Consider the following 17703-nt stretch of genomic DNA (forward strand, 5'->3'; position numbering starts at 1 on the left):
AAAATATCCTAGAGGCAGTGTGCCACGGAGTCAAGAACGTCTAAGATGGGTTTGCAATAAATAAATTAATTAAATAATTATTCAATATAAATAAATAAATAATATTAATAAATAAATAAATAAAAATTAAAAAAAAATATCCTAGAGACGGTGTGCCACGGAGTCAAGAACGTCTAAGACGGGTTTGCAATTAATAAATAAATAAATAAAAAATAAACAAATAAATAAATAAACTAAAAAATAAAATAAAATAAAATTCGGGAGGCGGCGGCGGCCGGAAAGAGACAGACATCTTTAATAAATACATAAGTAAAAAATAAATAAGTGAATAAAAAATTTAAAAAAAAATAAAAATATCCTGCCTGCGGTGGTGTGCCACGGAGTCAGGAACGTCTAAGACGGGCTTGCAATAAATAAATAAATAAATAAATAAATAAATAAAATAAAATTCGGGAGGTGGCAGTGGTGGGGAAGAGACAGAAATCTTTAATAAATAAATAAATAAATAAAAATTAAAAAAAAATATCCTACAGACAGTGTGCCGTGGAGTCAAGAACGTCTAAGACGGGGCTTGCAATAAATAAATAAATAAATGAATAAACAAATAAATAATAATTAAAAATAAATAAAAATAAACAAATAAATAAAAATAAAAAATAAAAATCAATCGATAAATAAAAATAAAAAGCAATAAATAAATGAATAATAAATAAAAATAATTAATAAATCAATAAATAAATAATAAATAAAATGAATAAATAAAACAATAAACAAATAAATAAATAAAAATAAAAAATAAACAAAAATCAATCGATAAATAAAAATAAATAAAAAATAATTGATGAATTAATAAATAAATAACAAATAAAAATAAATAAAAACAATAAACAAACAAATAAATAAAAACAAAGAATAAATAAAAATCAATCGACAAATAAAAATAAATAAATAAATAAATAACAATAAATTAAGGAATAAATAACGGATAAAAATAAATAAATAAAAAATAAATAATAAATCAATAAATAAATAATAAGTAAAAATAAATAAAAACAATAAACAAATAAATAAAAATAAAAAATAAACAAAAATCAATCAATCAATCAAATAAATAAAAAACAATAAATTAATGAATAAACAATGAATAAAAATAAATAAAAATAATTAATTAATGAATAAATGAATAATAAATAAAATAAATATGAATAATTAATAAATTAATAGATAAAAATAAATAAAAATAAATAAATAAAAGCAATTAATAAATTAATAAATAAACAATAAATAAAAATAAAAATAATTAATAAATTAATAAATAATAAATAAGAATAAACAAAAATAATTAATAAATTAATGAATAAATAATAAATAAAAATTATGTAAGTGAATAATTAATTAATAAATTAATAAATAAAAATGAATAAAAATGAAAAATAATTAATAAATTAATAAATAAATGATAAAAATAAATAAAAAATTATATACATTCAGGCGGGGCGCGTACCTTCCCGGATGGCCGTACAGGGCGCGCCTTCCTCGTGCTCCAGCCGGATCTCCTTGAGCGCCACCAGGTTGTCGGTCAGCTTGCTCCGGCCTTTGTAGACGGTGGCGTAGGTGCCCTGGGCCGCGCAGGGTGGACAACCGTGGAGGGGTTAAAGCGATTTATTTTATTACGGATTCTCTGCCTCCTCCCTGCCTTTTCTTTTAAAATGTATTTATAAAAAAAATAAAATAAATTTATTTATTTAAGGATTTCTGCCTTCTCCCCGACTTTTTAAAAATTTATTTATAAAAAAAAGATAAAAATAAATAAATTTATTTATTTATTCAGGATGTCTGCCTCCTCCCCGCCTTTTTTTAAAAAATTATTTATAAAAATAAAATAAAATAAATTTATTTATTCAGGATATCTGCCTCCTCCCCCTTTTTTTAAAAATTTATTTATAAAAAAAAAAATCCAAAAACATAAATTTATTTATGAAGGATTTCTGCCTCCTCCCCGCCTTTCCTTTTTTTTAAAAAAAAATTATTTGCAAAATAAAATAAAATATATTTATTTATTTAAGGATTTCTGCCTCCTCCCCGCCTTTTCTTTTTTTTTAAATTATAAAATAAAATAAATTTAAGAATGTCTGCCTCCTCCCTGCCTTTTTTTATTTATAAAAAATAAATACATTTATTTATTTATGAAGGATTTCTGCCTCCTCCCCGCCTTTTCTTTTCTTTTAAAATTTATTTATAAAAAAAAATTAAAAAAACACTAAATTTATTTATTTATTCAGGATGTCTGCCTCCTCCCCGGCTTTGATTTTTTTTTAAATTATTTATAAAAGTAAAATAAAATATATTTATTTATTTAAGGATTTCTGCCTCCTCCCCGCATTTTCTCTTTTTAAAAAAAAATTATTTATAAAAAATAAAAATAAATAAATTTATTTATTCAGGATGTCTGCCTCCTCCCCGCCTTTTCTTTTAAAATTTATTTATAAAAAAAAATTAAAAAAAACTATATTTATTTATTCAGGATGTCTGCCTCCTCCCTGCCTTTTTTTAAATTTATTCGTAAAAAAAATTTATTTATTTATTCAGGATTTCTGCCTCCTCCCCGCCTTTTTTTTAAATTATAAAATAAAATAAATTTATTTATTTAAGAATGTCTGCCTCCTCCCCGCCTTTTTTTAAAATTTATTCAAAAAAAAAAAATAAAAAAAACTAAATTTATTTCTTTATTCAGGATTTCTGCCTCCTCCCCGCCTTTTCTTTTAAAATTTATTTATAAAAAAAAATGAAAAATAAATTTATTTATTTATTCAGGATGTCTGCCCCCTCCCCGCCTTTCCTTTTTTTTTTAAATTATAAAATAAAATAAAATAAAATAAATTTATTTATTTAAGAATGTCTGCCTCCTCCCTGCCTTTTTTATTTATAAAAAATAAATTAATTTATTTATTTATTCAGGATTTCTGCCTACTCCCCGCCTTTCCTTTTTTTAAAAAAAATTATTTGTAAAATAAAATAAAATAAATTTATTTAAGAATGTCTGCCTCCTCCCCGCCTTTTCTTTTTTTTTAAGTTATTTATGAAAATAAAATAAAATAAATTTATTTATTCAGGATGTCTGCCTCCTCCCCGCCTTTTCTCTTTTTTTTAAAATTATAAAATAAAATAAAATAAATTTATTTATTTAAGAATGTCTGCCTCCTCCCAGCCTTTTTTTAAATTTATTCATAAAAAAAATAAATTTATTTATTTATTCAGGATTTCTGCCTCCTCCCCGCCTTTTCTTTTTTTTTTAATTATAAAATAAAATAAATTTATTTAAGAATGTCTGCCTCCTCCCTGCCTTTTTTTATTTATAAAAAATAAATACATTTATTTATTTATTCAGGATGTCTGCCTCCTCCCCGCCTTTCCTTTTTTTTAAAAAAAAACTATAAAATAAAATAAAATAAATTTATTTATTCAGGATTTCTGCCTCCTCCCCGCCTTTCCTTTTTAAAAAAAATTATTTATAAAAAATAAAAATAAATAAATTTATTTATTCAGGATGTCTGCCCCCTCCCCGCCTTTCCTTTTTTTAAAAAAAAAAACTATAAAATAAAATAAATTTATTTATTCAGGATTTCTGCCTCCTCCCCGCCTTTCCTTTTTTAAAAAAAATTATTTATAAAAAATAAAAATAAATAAATTTATTTATTCAGGATGTCTGCCCCCTCCCCGCCTTTCCTTCTTTTTTTAAAAAATATAAAAAATAAAATAAAAATAAAATAAATTGATTTATTTAAGAATTGTGGTCCTCACCTCGCCCAGCTTGTCCAGCTTGATGTAGGTCTCCAGCTTCCCGAAGCCGATCTCCGACTGCAGCGGGGAGGGGGAGAAGGGGGAGGATGTGCTGAAGCCGGGGTGGGGGGAATAAACTATTAAATATTAAATTATTAAATTAATTAAACCGCTCACCAGGCTGACCCTGCGCAGGCGCCGGCTGAGCGGCTTATCGAAGATGGGGCTGTGGAGCGTCAGCTTCTCCAGGTAGCCCTCGGGCAGCCGGATGTCGGCGGGCAGCGACAGGCGCTTGTTGATGTCCTGGGTGATGAAAAATAAAGAGATTAAAAAATAAAAGAAATTAAAAATAGAGGGCGGCTCAGTGGTTAGCGCGGCGGCGGCGCCTTCCCCCCCCCCAGGGGTCAAGAGTTCGAGTCCCGGGCGGCTCGGGAACCGGCTGCAGGCGTGAGGGCGTAAATATACAATTAGAATATTGTATGCATAAGAAATATAATAATTAGAGTATTGTGTGTATAATAAATAAATATAAAATTAGAATATTGCACGCAAAACAAAAATAAAAATTAGAATATCGCATGCATAATAAATAACTATAAAAATTAGAATATTGCACATATAATAAATAACTGTAAAAATTAGAATATTGCATGCATAACATATAAATATAAAATTAGAATATTGCACACATAATGAACAAATAAAAATTAGAATATGGCACGCATAGTTAATAAACATAAAATTAGAATATTGCATGCATAATGAATAAACATGAAAAATTAGAATGCTGCATGCGTGATGAATGCATAAATATAAGAATTGGAATACTGCACAGATAATAAACATAAAATTAGAATATTGCATGCATGATAAATATAAAATTAGAATATTGCACGCATAATAAATAAATGTAGAAATTAGAATATTGTATGCGGTATGCATAATGCATATAAAATTAGAATATTGCATGCATAATAAATAAAGTGAGAATATTGTATGTATGATAAATGAATATAAAATTAGAATGTTGCACACATAATGAATAAACATAAAAATTAGAATATTGCGCGCATAATAAATAAACATAAAACTAGAGTATTGTATCCATAATAAATAAATATAAAATTGGAATATTGCATGCATAATAAACACGGGCCCCGCACCTCGGTGGAGATCTTGCGCTGCGGGTGGCTGCGCATGCGCACTTTCACGGGCGACTGCACCTCGTCGGAGGAGGTGGCGGAGGCCTGGTCGCTCTCGCCGTCCGACCCCATCTTGGTGTCCTCGTGGACGATCTCTGCGGATCAATAAATATAAAAAAAATCAGAATATGGCATGCGTGATCAATAAATATAAATAAATCAGAATATGGCATGCATGATCAATATAAATAAAAAAATGAGAATATTGTATGCATGATCAATATAAATAAAAAAATGAGGATATTGTATGCATGATCAATATAAATAAAAAAATGAGGATATTGTATGCATGATCAATATAAATAAAAAAATGAGAATATTGTATGCATGATCAATATAAATAAAAAAATGAGGATATTGTATGCATGATCAATATAAATAAAAAAATGAGAATATTGTATGCATGATCAATATAAATAAAAAAATGAGAATATTGTATGCATGATCAATATAAATAAAAAATCAGAATATGGCATGCATGATCAAATAAATATAAAAAAATCAGACTATGGCATGCAGGATCAATAAATATAAAAAAGATCAGAATATGGCATGCATGATCAATAAATATAAAAAAATGAGAATATGGTATGCATGATCAATAAATATAAAAAAATGAGAATATGGTATGCATGATCAATAAATATAAAAAAGATTAGAATATTGTATGCATGATCAATAAATATAAAAAAATGAGAATATGGTATGCATGATCAATAAATATAAAAAAGATTAGAATATGGTATGCATGATCAATAAATATAAAAAAGATTAGAATATGGTACGCATGATCAATAAATATGAAAAAATCAGAATAGGGCATCCATGATCAATAAATATTAAAAAATCGGAATATGGCATGCATGATCAATAAATATAAAAATTAAAATATTGTATGCATAATAAATATAAAATTAGAATATTGCATACATACAAAATAAATATAAAAATTAGAATATTGCACACATACACAATAAATATAAAATTAGAATATGGCATGCATAATAAATATAAAATTAGAATGTTGCATACATGCACAGTAAATATAAAAATTAGAATATTGCATTAGAATATTGCATGCAAACACAATAAACATAAAAATTAGAATATTGCATACATACACAATAAATATAAAAATTAGAATATTGCATGCATAGTAAATATAAAATTAGAATATTGCATGCATGCACAATAAATATAAAATTAGAGTATTGCATGCATAATTAATATAAAATCAGAATATTTCATATATTATTTATGAACAAATCCGTACCTGGCGCGGAGCTGAGCGGTCCCCTAGCGGGGCGCAAGTCCCCGGGAACCCCGCGGGACGGGGTGGTCGCCGCCCCTGGGTCCCTACCTCCCTCCGGCTCGGCGACGGCGGCATCGGCGGATCCATTGCTCCTGTCTGGGCCCCGCCCCCCTCGGCCTCCGATTGGCTCGGCCGCGGCGGCCACTCCGCTGTTCTTGTCTGGGCCCCGCCCCCCGCGGAGGGTGACGGACAGCTGCCGCTTGATCTTCTTCATCTGGTCCATGGCCGCCTGGGCGGGGCACAGGGGAGGGGTCGGGGGTCAGGGTGGGCGGCGGCATGCAATATTCTAATTATCATGTTCATTACGTATGCAATATTCTAATGTTATGTATAATATGCACACGATATCCTAATTATCATGTTTATTACGCATGCAACATTCTAATTTTATGTCTATTGTGTATTACGCATGCAATATCCTAATTTGATGCATAATATGCATGCGATATTCTAATCATCGATGGATGCGATATTCTAATTATCATGTTTATTACGTGTGCATTATTCTAATTTCATATGTATTCATTATGTATGCATGCGATATCCTAATTTTTATATTTATTATGTATGCATGCAATATCCTAATTTTATATCTATTATGTATACATGCGATACCCTAATTTTTATATTTATTATGTATGCATGCAATATCCTAATTTTATATCTATTATGTATACATGCGATACCCTAATTTTTATATTTATTATGTATGCAATATCCTAAATTTATATCTATTGTGTATGCATGCGATATCCTGATTTTTATATTTATTATGTATGCATGCAATATTCTAATTTTATATCTATTCATTATGTATGCATGCGATATTCTAATTTTTATATTTATTGTGTATTCATGCGATATCCTAATTTTTATATTTATTATGTATGCGTGTGATATTCTAATTTTTATACCTATTATGTTTGCATGCAATATTCTGATGTTTCATATCTATTATGTACGCATGCAATATTCTATTTTTTTATATTCATTATGTATGCATGCGATATCCTGATTTTTATATCTATTATGTATGCATATCCTAACTTTCATATCTATTCATTATGTAGGCAATGTCCTAATTATCATATTTATTATGTATGCATGCGATATTCTAATCATTATATTTATTATGTATGCATGCGATATCCTATCCTAATTTTTATATCTATTTATTACGTGTGCATATCCAAATTTTTATATCATTGATTACGTAGGCAATATCCTAATTTTTATATTTATTATGTATGCATGCGATATCCTAATTTTTATATCTATTATGTATGCATATCCTAATTTTCATATCTATTATGTAGGCAATATCCTAATTTTTATATTTATTATATATGCATGCAATATTCTAATTTTTATGTTTATTATGTATGCATGCACTATCCTAATTTTTATATCTATTATGTAGGCAAAATCCTAATTATTATATCTATTTAGTATGCATATCCTGATTTTTATATCTATTATGTATGCATATCCTAAGTTTCATATCTCTTTATTATGTAGGCAATATCCTAATTTTTATATTATGTATGCATGCGATATCTTGATTTTTATATCTATTTAGTATGTATGCATATCCAAATTTTTATATCTATTTATTATGTAGGCAATATCTGAATTTTATATTTATTTATTATGCATGCAATATCCTAATTTTTATATTTATTTATTATGTAGGCATCATCCTAATTTTTATGTTTATTTACTCATGAGGCATGCGATATCCTAATTTTATATTTGTTTATTACGCAAGAAATATCCTAATTTTTATAAAATTATAAATAAATATGAAAGAGAATTAGAATATTGTATTCATCATGAATAAGTAAATATATTAATTAGAATATTGTATACATAATAAATACACAAATAAGAAGAGAATTAGAATATTGTATACATCATGAATAAATAGATATAAAAATCACGACATTGTATACATGATAAATAAATAAGAATTAGAATATTGTATACATTTTGAATAAATAGATAAATATAAAAATTAGAATACCATATACATAATAAATATATCAACATAAAATTAGAATATTGCACACATAATGAATAAATATAAAATTAGAATATTGTATGCATAATGAATAAATGAATGCAAAATTAGACTATTTTATGCATAAGGAATAAATAAATGTAAAAAGTAGGATATTGTATACATAAGGAATAAATAAATAAAGAGAATTAGAATATTGTATCCATGATGAATAAATATATAAAAATTACAATATGGTATCCATGATCAATGAATATAAAAAAATTAGAATATTGTATCCATAATGAATAAATAGAGAATTAGAATATTGTATCCATGATCAATAAATATATAAAAATTAGAATATTTTATCCATAATGAATAAATTGAGAATTAGAATATTGTATCCATGATAAATAAATATATTAAAATTAGAATATTGTATCTATAATGGATATAAAAATTAGAATACTGTATCCATAATAAAGAAACATAAAAATTAGAATACTGTATCCATAAAGAATAGAGAATTAGAATATTGTATCCATGATCAATAAATATATAAAAATTAGAATATTGTATCCATAAGGAATAAATATAAAAATTAGAATATTGTATCCATAATGAATAAATAGAGAATTAGAATATTGTATCCATGATCAATAAATATATATAAATTAGAATATAGTATCCATAATGAATAAACAAATAGAGAATTAGAATATTGTATCCATGATAAACAAATATATAAAATTAGAATACTGTATCCATAATGAATAAATAGAGAATTAGAATATTGTATCCATGATCAATAAATATATAAAAATTAGAATACTATATCCATAATTAATAAATAGATATAAAAATTAGAATATTGTATCCATGATCAATAAATATATAAAAATTATATTATTGTATCCATAATAAATAAATATGTTATAAACAAGGGCCCCAGGTCCTTGTTCGCCCGCCCCTACGCCTTCGTCACCTCGGGACTCGGATGTGCAGCCATCGTGGCTGCCGCCGTCGCCGTGGGGACCAGGGGTTCGGGGAGAGCCCCAGGACACGGGTTCGAGTCCCGGGCCGGGGGTTCGGGGAGAGCCCCAGGGCGCGGGTTCAAGTCCCGGGTCTGCATGGTCCGCGGGCCCCACATGGCCCCCCAGCTGCCGGGCAGGAAGCTCCGCCCACCTCCCCCCCCAGCAACCATTGTCATGGTGACGGGTGGATCCCCACACTCCTCTATGCAAATGTGGGGGGACCAACCAATGGCGTTGTGGTGGGGGGAGTCTCACAAACCCGGGTCCTGTTTCATTTTTTTATTTTAATTAATTAATTTATTTTTATAGCTGAGCTGTGGTTTATTGGTTGATTTTTTTTCTTTTTTAATTAATTAATAAATTTATTTTTATGGCTGAGCTGTGGTTTATTGGTTGATTTTTTTCTTTTTTAATTAATTAATTTATTTATTTTTATGGCTGAGCTGTGGTTTATTGGTTGATTTTTTTTCTTTTTTAATTAATTAATAAATTTATTTTTATGGCTGAGCTGTGGTTGATTGGTTGATTTTTTTTAAGATTTTATTTATTTATTATGGATACAATATGGTAATTTTTTTATATTTATTGATTATGGATGCCATATCCTAATTTTCTTATATTGACTGATCATGTATACACTGTTCTAATTCCTTTTATAATTATTTATTTATTATGAATGTTGTTTTTATATTTATCATGTATACAATATCCTAATTTTTTTATATTTATTGATTATGGATGCCATATTCTAATTTTCTTATATTGATTGATTATGTTTTTAATTAATTTATTTATTTTTAAGGCTGAGCTATGGTTGATTTTTTTTTAAAGATTTTATTTATCATGGATATAATATCCTAATTTTTTTATATTTATCATGGATGCCATATTCTAATTTTCTTATATTGATTGATCATGTTTTTAATTATTTATTTTTATGGCCGAGCTGTGCTTTATTGATTGATTTTTTTTAAGATTTTATTTATTTCTTATGGATATAATATCCTAATTTTTTTATATTTATTGATCATGGATGCCATATTCTAATTTTCTTATATTGATTGATCATGTTTTAATTAATTTATTTATTTTTATGGCTGAGCTGTGGTTGATTGGTTGATTTTTTTTAAGACTTTATTTATTATGGATACAATATGCTAATTTTTTTATATTTATTGATTATGGATGCCATATTCTAATTTTCTTATATTGATTGATCATGTTTTTAATTAATTTATTTATTTTTATGGCTGAGCTGTGGTTGATTGGTTGATTTTTTTTAAGATTTTATTTATTTATCATGGATACAATATCCTAATTATTTTATATTTATTTATTCTGATTGATCATGTATACACTATTCTAATACCTTTTATATTTATTTATTATGAATGTTGTTTTTATATTTATCATGTATACAATATTCTAATTTTTTTATATTTATTATGGATGCCATATTCTAATTTTCTTATATTGATTGATCATGTATACACTGTTCTAATTGTTTTATATTTATTTATTGATCATGTATACAATATTCTAATTTTTTTCTATTTATTGATCATGTGTACAATACTCTAATTCTTTATTTATTTATTTATTATGTAAATATTCTAATTTTTTATATTTATCATGTATACAATATCCTAATTTTATTATATTTATCATGTATACAATATCCTAATTTTTTTTATATTTATTGATCATGGATGCCATATGGTAATTTTCTTATATTGACTGATCATGTATACACTGTTCTAATTCCTTTTATAATTTTTTATTTATTATGAATGTTGTTTTTATATTTATCATGTATACAATATCCTAATTTTTTTATATTTATTGATCATGGATGCCAGATTCTAATTTTATATATTGACTGATCATGAATACACTGTTCTAATTCCTTTTATAATTTTTTATTTATTATGAATGTTGTTTTTATATTTATCATGTATACAATATCCTAATTTTTTTATATTTATTGATCATGGATGCCATATTCTAATTTTATTATATTGACTGACCATGTATACACGATTCTAATTGTTTTATATTTATTTATTGATCACGTATACAATATTCTAATTTTTTTCTATTTATCATGTATACAATATCCTAATTTTTTATATTTATTGATCATGGATGCCATATTCTAATTTTCTTATATTGATTGATCATGCAGACACTATGCTAATTCCTTTTATATTTGTTTACTATGAATATTGTTTTTATATTTATCATGTATACAATACCCTAATTTTTTATATTTATTTATCATGTATACAATATCCTAATTTTTTTATATTTATTGATCATGGATGCCATATTCTAATTTTCTTATATTGATGGATCATGCATACACTATTCTACTTCCTTTTATATTTATTTGTTTATTATGAATGTTGTTTTTATATTGATCATGTATACAATATTCTAATTTTTTTATATTTATTGATCATGGATGCCATATTCTAATTTTCTTATATTGATTGATCATATATACACTGTTCTAATTCCTTTTATATTTATTTGTTTATTATGAATGTTGTTTTTATATTCATCATGTATACAATATGCTAATTTTTTTATATTTATTTATTCTGATTGATCATGTATACACTATTCTAATTCCTTTTATATTTATTTGTTTATTATGAATGTTGTTTTTATATTTATCATGTATACAATATTCTAATTTTTTTATATTTATTGATCATGGATGCCATATTTGAATTTTCTTATATTGATTGTTCTTGTATCCACTATTATAATTCCTTTTATATTTATTTATTATGAATATTGTTTTTATATTTATCATGTATACAATATCCTAATTTTTTTATATTTATTGATCATGGATGCCATATTCGAAGTTTCTTATATTGATTGATCATGTATACACTGTTCTAATTCCTTTTATATTTATTTGTTTATTATGAATGTTGTTTTTATATTTATCATGTTGTTTTTATATTTATCATGCATACAATATGCTAATTTTTTATATTTATTGATCATGGATGCCATATTCTAATTTTCTTATATTGACTGATCATGTATACACTGTTCTAATTCCTTTTATATTTATTTATTTATTATGAATGTTTTTATATTTATCATGTATACAATATCCTAATTTTTTTATATTTATTGATCATGGATGCCATATCCTAATTTTATTATATTGATTGATCATGTATACACTATTCTAATTCCTTTTATATTTTTATTTGTTTATTATGAATGTTGTTTTTATATTTATCATGTATACAATATCCTATTTTTTTTTATATTTATTGATCATGGATGCCATATTCTAAATTTATTATATTGATTGATCATGTATACACTATTCTAATTGTTTTATATTTATTTATTGATCATGTATACAATATTCAAATTTTTTTCTATTTATTTATCATGTGTACAATATTCTATTTCCTTTTATATTTATTATGTATATAATATTCTAATTTTTTATATTTATTTATCATGTACACAATATTCTAATTTTATTATATTTATCATGTATACAATTTTCTAATTTTTTTATATTTATTGATCATGGATACAATATTCTAATTCTCTTTATATTTATTTATTATGTATAGAATATTCTACTTTTTACATTTATTTATTCCTTCTAACCTCTATTGTATACATAATGAATAAATAGATAAATATGAGAGCATTAGACTATTGTATACATCATGAATTAATCCATATAAAAATTAAAAAATGGTACACATAATAAAAAAATAAATATAAGAGGGAATTAGAATATCGTATACATCATGAATCAATCCATATAAAAATTAAAATATGGTACACATAATCAAAAAATAAATATAGGAGAGAATTAGAATATGGTATACATAAGGAATAAATATAAAAATTACAATATTGTATACATACACAATAAATATAAAAATTAAAATATTGTATACGTAATGAATAAATAGATAAATATAAAAGAGAATTAGAATATGGTATACATAATGAATAAATAGATAAATATAAAAATTAGGATATTGTATACATACTAAATAAATATAAAAATTAAAATATTGTATACGTAATGAATAAATAAATATGAAAGAAAATTAGAATATGGTATACATAATAAATAGGTAGATAAATATAAAAATTAGAATATTGTATACATGATAAAAAAATAAAAAGAGAATAGTGTATACATAATGAATAGGTAGATAAATATAAAAATTAGAATATTGCATCCATGATAAAAAATAAATAAAAAGAGAATTAGAATATTGTATACACAATAAGTAGATAAATATAAAAATTAGAATATTGTATACATGATAAAAAATAAATAGAGTTAGAATATTGTATACATAATGAATAAGCAGATACATATAAAAATTAGAATATTGTATACATGATAAACAAATAGAGAATTAGAATATTGTATACATGACGAATAAATAGAGAATTAGAATATTGTATACATAAGGAATAAATAAACATAAAAATCAGAATCTTGTCTACAAACTAAATAAATATAAAAATTAAAATATGGTACACGTAATGAATAAATAAACATAAAAGAGGATTAGAATATGGTATACATAAGGAATAAATAAACATAAAAATCAGAATCTTGTCTACATACTAAATAAATATAAAGACCAGACTCTTGTAGACATAATAAATAAATATAAAAAATTAGACTATTGTATAATCAATTAACCAATCAATAATTAAAAAAAAACCTCCCTTCTCCAGCCCCTTAGCATCCGAGCCATTCCCACGCTCAGTTCGCACGGTGCATTCTGGGAAAGTCCAAGGAGAGGGGCTCCCTGATGGCCAAGGTCAATAACCTCGCCCCCCCTGGTGCATTCTGGGAAAGTCCAAGGGGAGGGGCTCCCTGACAGCCAAGGTTAATGACCTCCCCCCCTGCGGTGCATTCTGGGAAAGTCCAAGGGGAAGGGCTCTCTGACACCCAAGGTCAATGACCCCTCCCTCCCCCCGCCCTGCGGTGCATTCTGGGAAAGTCCAAGGGGAGGGGCTCCCTGACGGCCAAGGTCCATGACCCCCCCCCCCCGCGGTGCATTCTGGGAAAGTCCAAGGCGAGGGGCTCCCTGACAGCCAAGGTCCATGATCTCCCCCCCCCCCCCCCGGCAGTGCATTCTGGGAAAGTCCAAGGGGAGGGGCTCCCTGACAGCCAAGGTCAATGACCCCCCCCCGCAGTGCATTCTGGGAAAGTCCAAGGGGAGGGGCTCCCTGACAGCCAAGGTCAATGACTTCACCCCTCCCCCGCGGTGCATTCTGGGAAAGTCCAAGGGGAGGGGCTCCCTGACAGCCAAGGTCCATGACCTCCCCCCCCCCCCGCGGTGCATTCTGGGAAAGTCCAAGGGGAGGGGCTCCCTGACAGCCAAGGTCCATGACCTCCCCTCCCCTCTCCCGCGGTGCATTCTGGGAAAGTCCAAGGGGAGGGGCTCCCTGACAGCCAAGGTCCATGACTTGACCCCCCCCCCCGCAGTGCATTCTGGGAAAGTCCAAGGGGAGGGGCTCCCTGACAGCCAAGGTCCATGACCTTCCCGCCCCCCCGCGGTGCATTCTGGGAAAGTCCAAGGGGAGGGGCTCCCTGACAGCCAAGGTCAATATCCTCCCCCCCCCCGCGGTGCATTCTGGGAAAGTCCAAGGGGAGGGGCTCCCTGACAGCCAAGGTCAATGACCTCTCCCCCCGCGGTGCATTCTGGGAAAGTCCAAGGGGAGGGGCTCCCTGACAGCCAAGGTCCATGACCTCCCCCCCCCCCGCAGTGCATTCTGGGAAAGTCCAAGGGGAGGGGCTCCCTGACAGCCAAGGTCAATGACCTCCCCCCCTGGGGTGCATTCTGGGACAGTGCAAGGGGAGGGGCTCCCTGACAGCCAAGGTCAATGACTTCACCCCTCCCCCGCAGTGCATTCTGGGAAAGTCCAAGGGGGAGGGGCTCCCTGACAGCCAAGGTCCATGACCTCCCCCCCCCCGCGGTGCATTCTGGGAAAGTCCAAGTGGAGGGGCTCCCTGAGGGCCAAGGTCCATGACCTCCCCTCCCCTCTCCCGCGGTGCATTCTGGGAAAGTCCAAGGGGAGGGGCTCCCTGACAGCCAAGGTCCATGACTTCACCCCCCCCCGCAGTGCATTCTGGGAAAGTCCAAGGGGAGGGGCTCCCTGACAGCCAAGGTCCATGACCTTCCCGCCCCCCCGCGGTGCATTCTGGGAAAGTCCAAGGGGAGGGGCTCCCTGACAGCCAAGGTCAATATCCTCCCCCCCCCCCCCCCCCCGCGGTACATTCTGGGAAAGTCCAAGGGGAGGGGCTCCCTGACAGCCAAGGTCAATGACCTCCCCCCCCCCCGCGGTGCATTCTGGGAAAGTCCAAGGGGAGGGGGTCCCTGACAGCCAAGGTCCATGACCTTCCCGCCCCCCCCCGCCCCGCGGTGCATTCTGGGAAAGTCCAAGGGGAGGGGCTCCCTGACAGTCAAAAATCGAGGCCACGGTCAGGGAGGCCCCCCATGCAACCCCCCACCCCAGTGCATTCTGGGATCGAGGTCCCCCAAGGACCCCCACCCCGGTGCATTCTGGGACCGAGACCACGGTCAGGGAGGCCCCCCCAAGGACCCCCCCACCCAGGTGCATTCTGGGACCGAGGCCACGGTCAGGGAGGCCCCCCAAGGACCCCCCCACCCCGGTGCATTGTGGGACACAGGCCACGGTCAGGGAGGCCCCCTTGGACCCCCCCACCCCGGTGCATTCTGGGACCGAGGCCACGGTCAGGGAGGCCCCCCAAGGACCCCCACCCCGATGCATTCTGGGACCGAGGCCACGGTCAGGGAGGGAGGCCCCCCAAGGATTCCCCCACCCCGGTGCATTCTGGGACACGCTCACCGGAGCGGGCGCGCGGGGAAGCTCAGCGCCTCGGGGCCGGCGCGGGGGCGGCTGGGGCGGTGATGGCGGCGGCGGCCCGGGCTGAGGCCGCGCGACCTCCTCGTCCTCCCGTGGGCCGCGGGCGCCCGTCCCAGTAGTCCTCGGCCATGGCTGCCGGGCCCGGGCCGCCGCCGGCGGGGGAGGAAGAGGCGGCGGCGGCGGAGGAGGAGGAGGCGGAGGAGGCGTCCCGGTCACCCGGCCATGAGCTGGGCCGCTGCGGACGAGGCTCCGGTGCTCGCAAGCGCCCGCTGGGATTCGGGTGTTCACGACGGCTCGCGGGGACGCAGCGGATCCCAGGGCCCCACAGCCAGCTGCGCCGCGGTCCACGCATGCGCACGCACTCGCTGGAAAGGAAGAAGGAGGAGACTCACCTCGGACTGAGTGTACCAAAAGACCTGTCTGCAGCGGAAGGGGGTGCGGCCATGGCGGGCCCACCGGGGAAGGTGGCGCGGGCCCCGGAACGGCGCCAGGGGTGTAGACAGGGGGTGAGGAGTCAGTCTTGATCTTGCCAGAATTTTAATAGCATCAAGGTGAGCAACAGCCAGGAGCCCGGCGTACCAGTTACCTTTTGATTCCCCTACAGTCTCACTTGGTACACCCTCATGGTAGCACACGGGAATTTTGCAAGGAGGAAAAGAACTGGTGAGCCTAGAAGTCCTAGTCCTTTGTGGTGCCTCTGGAAACAAGAATTTAAAGGCTCCAGATGACTTTCTAGGCGAGGTGTCCTGAATTATCATTGGCCTTTCCTACCTTAGATAGGACAACCTAGCCCCGCCCTGCAGCCCTCCCTCCACTTCCAGCGCGTTACCCACTGTGAAACGTATGTAGCCCCACCCTTTAAAATTTGTCGCTCAGCCAATCAGACTTGTTCCCTGTGGTGGGGCTGACCAAGAATGAGGGGCGTGGCAAAATTGGAAGAGGCGTGATCTCGCTTTCCCCTCAGCTTGCCTCGTCCTTTGCACGTTTTTTATTGGTTTTCGGGCTCGCCTTTTTGTTCTGAGCGCCTCTCAGAATTTTTCTGAAGATCCCGTAATATAATAGGCCCAAAGAGCTCTCACTCACTTGGGTCGCTCCCTAACCATTTACCATGCTCTCCTGTAGCTTTTTGGTGTGGTTGAACCTGGGCTGAGAGGAAAGGCAAACGTTTAAGAGGTGCAGGATCCGATACAGAGCTGTTAAGAACTTTGGCTTCTTGCTTCCTCACCCTAACATTCGCTTACATGCTCCCCTGATTGGGTTTTCTTGAAACATTTCAATTACCTCATCTTGCCCAGCACTGACTTATTTACTTACTAGGCTCTTTTACATGGCCAACTGCCAAGCACATATTTAACCTCTCATTCCTCTCCCTAGAAAATGATTCCCCATATCTATCCCAAATATTGCTGCAGGCCTTCTGAGACTTACACTGGACGAAGGAACTTCCTTGCCTCTTCTGGG

General features: G+C 32.6%; 1 pseudogene; it reads right to left on the bottom strand.

The window, feature by feature from the left end:
• LOC121443692 overlaps positions 1–17019 on the bottom strand; it is a 33131-nt pseudogene extending 16112 nt beyond the window's left edge.
• Between the last annotated feature and the right edge of the window lie 684 nt (positions 17020–17703).

This window comes from Microtus oregoni, unplaced genomic scaffold (assembly GCF_018167655.1).
Source record: "Microtus oregoni isolate MIOR12 unplaced genomic scaffold, Mior012 000112F_000, whole genome shotgun sequence".
NCBI classification, from domain to species: Eukaryota; Metazoa; Chordata; class Mammalia; order Rodentia; family Cricetidae; genus Microtus; species Microtus oregoni.